Source organism: Pelodiscus sinensis, chromosome 5 (assembly GCF_052426305.1).
Source record: "Pelodiscus sinensis isolate ZL-2025 chromosome 5, ASM5242630v1, whole genome shotgun sequence".
Classification (NCBI taxonomy): domain Eukaryota; kingdom Metazoa; phylum Chordata; order Testudines; family Trionychidae; genus Pelodiscus; species Pelodiscus sinensis.
Window position 1 is genome coordinate 57,103,084 of NC_143056.1, and position 4,417 is coordinate 57,107,500.

Genomic DNA, 4,417 nt, shown 5'->3' on the forward strand with positions numbered 1-4,417 from the left:
TGGGCACCCCCACATCTGACCCTCCCACATACACAAGGTAGCCATAGAAACACCTTGAGGGCCTCAAACACTGCTACAAATGGGAACAGGGAGAGAAACCCACACACTTCCCTCCCCACTCAAGCCTCCCGAAAACACCCCGCTGCCGCTCACTTTCCCCTCTGCAGCTGGCTTTCGCTAGAAGAGTTACATCAAAGAGACACAAGGGCGGCGGATGTGTATGGACGGTGCAATAGGTCGCTGTTGCTCTACTCGCGAGTAATGCAAACCCCGTCCATATGCGAACCCTTCTTTTAAATTATGCTCTTCAACGCAGCAAATAATTCAGCGGGGCTGGGGAGGGGAAGGTCCCTTTGGAAAGTGTCTAAACCCGAATGATTATTATTAATTATTATTATTATTATTATTCACCCTAATTAGTTGTAGAAGCGGCGTTACTATGAGGCCGCTTCTGTGTGTCTTTCCCCTCCGCAGCCCGTTTTATTTCACCGAGCGCGAAAATATCGAGAGCCATAATTGATTCATAATGATCCGCAAATCGATGCGTGAGAAGGGGCGAGGGTGTTTATTCTACTCCTAACGCGGTCAGTCCAGGCGCTCGGGCGAGGGTGTAGGGGAGGGGCTGCTCGGCGGTGCGGGGTCATCCATCATCTCTGTCGCAGAGGGGGCCACCTCCCTTCTGTCTCTTTCTCTCCACCGAAACTATTAATATTAAAACCGGCCTTCAAATCCGTTGCCCAACACTCTTTATTCTCAGCACAGCCCCCCTCCCTCCCCGCGGCCCCAGACAAAGCTGCCGGGTTTCCCCAGCCGGATCCGAATCCCACAGCAGCTTGCTCAGCGATACTCCGGAGCGGTGCGTCCCCTCCCCACCGACTTGTTTAAAAAGTGTTTTGAAACAACATTTGCTATTGATTCCAAGCAGGGCCGGAATTGTGAAGAGTTGGGCGGCAAAACGCTCCCAGTCCACGCCACGCTTGGCCGGGGCAGGGGTTGGGGATTTTCCCTGGATCCATTGCCTTGTCTCTCCAAGTGAAAGGTGAAGTTAAGCACAAGGCTCCCTGGGGCCTCCCAGTTCTGAAGGCAAGGCAGGGAGGGCCCTCGTCGCCTGGCCGAGTGCTGAAGGGCACGGCGGATGTGTAGGCTGGGGAGGAACAGCTCACTGGATCCTTTCGAAAAACCAGGTTCCATCTTTTGCCAGCTGCTAGGTGCATTTGCCACATTTCCCCACCCCTGCAAATCAGCTCTGGGTCAGGCACAGTCACAGCATTTCCACCAACATTTCCTCTTCTGGAAAAGCAGCATCTCCCACTTCGCCGTTGGCAGCGCGGAATACAACCCAGCCCGAAAAGCCCGACGTTGGGGGGACTGCAGCGCCCTCCCCAGAATATCCTCGGGAAGTGGAAACTTACATTCCGAGTTTCCATACTCGTCGAGCGAAACGAGAGGCGGGTTGCTATTACCCTCCGTTTCTCAGAACATAAGCAATTTTATTCAGACTTCAGTATTTCCTTTCACACTATATCGCTGTCAAAACACTCTTCCCGGTTTTTTTTAACGTTTGACAGCTGAACATTTCTTAAATACACCCAATTCGGAACCCTCCGTACTAAATAGCAAACCTCAGATTGGAGCAATCTGCTTACATTATTGTACCTTGGATTCCAGAAACACAGCGCCCGCAGATTACAGCCCAGCGAGAAAATACACCAGCAACACAAATATTTAAGTCATTACAAAAATACCTATCTACTATGGGGAAAAACAGATGGCTGATCTCTCTCTCTCTCTCTCTCTCTCTCTCTCTCTCTATATATATATATTACTTCTCTAATCGGAGGGGAAAATGGCAGCAAATCGGATAGAAGAAGTAGCTTTGTTTTGTGACGCAAAGACAACTCTGTAATTCTCATTCTTATTTCTCTCATTCAACACAATCAGCGACTTTGAAATCGGGAGGGCAGTATGTGTATTTCCTATGGGAATTAAGGATCAGAGCGTTTTTAGTCAGGACAGAAAGCAAGCCAAAGTACAATATCCTATCCTCTGAATTCCAGAGAATGCCTTAAAAGCCGGCTATAAAAGCAGGACCTGATTGCTAAAATAACCCTCATGCCCCATTCCACTTGCATCCTTCCTTCCTTTGCCAAACGCATGGATCCATTTATTCAGTTCAGCAATTAAACATTCACTGGGAAGTGAAGACTTTTCCAACATTCCAAAGGTAAAAGTTGTCAGTCAGTTTTTAATAATACACAAACCATTTGAGAGAAGGGAAAGAGAGTTTAAAAAAAAATTACAAATATTTAAACCAGTGACAGTTGTTTCCAGGAAAGTAAAGATACTTAAGGCATTTTTATTTTCCGAAATAGAAATCAATAAAAGACTGAAATCTTCCCATTTCTGTTGGGACCTGATTCTGTTACCAATGAAGTAATGAGAATTTTTCCATTCACTGAGGAGGAAGGTCCAATTTCTGGCTCTAATGGCTTAGAGTATTTGCTCTGATCTACACTAGTCCTCTTACACTTATTTCAAAATAATAAGCGGAGTGTACACACTACCAAGACTGTTATTTCGAAATAACAGGATGGTTATTTCAAACTAAGTATTCCTGCTTTCCTCAGGGACTAAGTTTATTCTGAAATACTTATTTCGGGAGTTATTTCAAATTTAGTTATTTCAAAATAATTTCCTAGTGTAGACATGCCCATGTGACATAGGAAAACTCCCATGCACTTGTTTCAGAGCACAGAAAGTCTGTATTATTTTGGTTTCCTCCTCTCCATGAACGTGGATTATCTAATAACATTTCAAAAACTAAATTTACGTTTTCCCAATTCATTAATGTGATCATTTTTGCTTTTGTGACAGCCAAATAAAGTAAATAAAACTGTTTCCAGGACCTGATTCTGAAATCCTTACGGAAACAATGCTTCCATTAAAGTCAGTTATGGGTTTGACTGCTTAAAACTTCTCAGTCCAGCCTTCTGTTACAACTATTCATTAAGTATCCCTGGTTTAAATACACTGTAGTTATGCAGGGTGCATGTGTATGAACAACTATTCCTCGAAAGCCATGCTTATCGCTCTATGCACATCATCTAGATTTACAGAGCTAAATATAGAAATTAGATATAACTACATAAACTATAATCTGATGAGACCATATCTGGGGTTTTTGACCTGGTCTCTGGGCATGTGTGTGCTCAGTAGAAATGTACAAATTCAGACGTCTCGTCAGACTATATATACTATGAGCACTGTGGTAACTGGTCTCTGATTTTGCCAGTCAATCTTCAGAATCATTGGTAAGAAATCCAGTTTATTTGTTCCCAACAAATGCCAATCATGATTAAAAACTCAAAAGCCTAGCAAAAAATCAAAAATGAAATATTTATTACCGCATTTTGTGACTTAACACCTTTTTTTTAAACATAACGTCACAGTCCTCATACAAGTATTTTAATGTAAATTTTGACAAAGCTTAAAGGTAACAGCATTTTCTTCTAGTGAGGAACACGTGCTGAGAAAGGAAGAATTCATGGACATACAATACCAATTCCACAGCAGATCTGATACTAGCAAAAACATTCTTTTTTTTTTCTTTTTCAATTGAGGTAAACACATAGAATATCTAACATGAAACAATTAATAGACCGAACTCTGTACGAAGTTTGTTACAGTATTCTCTTGCTTTTTTCCCAAGCTCTGAGTTCATGATAAAGTTCTAGGTTTGGTGCAAAGACCATTAATAACTTCTTTCGTTGAGGAAAGCTGCCCAACTTTTCCATTTGTTTTGTCCAAAGCCAAGGCTCTGAACTACTGGAAGAAGCTCCTGCTCTGTCTTTTAAATCTTCACTTGCAAGCTCTTTGAAGAAGAGTCCAAAATGGGTTTATGAAGCACAAACTATAAAGATCTGTTTGAAACTAAAGGACACATTTATGAAGGAACAAAACCAGGGGATGGCAAGGCCTTCTTGGAACTGTCTTCTGAGTGATGAGAGACCCAGCAAGACTTTTCATCTTCATCTCCAGGGTAATTCTTTTCTCACTGGCCAAAACTGGCCTGAAATATACTGTAGTCTTTCATGGATAGTGACTTCACTGCTGAACCAAAACAGTCATTCTTTTGGGAACAACACACATAGTGTGGAAAACAAGGTGGTTTTTTTTTTCTTCTAAAACTATTTGAGGCAACATAACGGAGTGATCAACAGAAATGTACAAGTTAACTTAGTTCCTATGTTTATACTACAGTAGTTATAACTCTTGGAGTCTTTTTTGTTTGAGTTTTTCCCTCAGAGGATCTTTACATGGACGTAATTGTTTCAGTGAGCCCATGATTTCACATTTCTTGTTCTTTTCTCATTGGTCCTCTGTTGATGATGAAAAATGACAAAGTAAAAAATAATCA

General features: G+C 42.2%; 1 protein-coding gene across 8 annotated transcripts in view; it reads right to left on the reverse strand.

The window, feature by feature from the left end:
* Positions 1-3,377: 3,377 nt before the first annotated feature.
* Positions 3,378-4,417, reverse strand: part of MEIS2 (Meis homeobox 2) — a 202,720-nt gene continuing 201,680 nt past the window's right edge. For all 8 annotated transcript variants that reach the window (XM_006132700.4, XM_006132698.4, XM_075927029.2 and 5 more), the window contains one exon: positions 3,378-4,417. This exon is cut by the window's right edge and continues 394 nt beyond it. The gene's annotated coding sequence lies outside the window, so the exon portion shown is untranslated.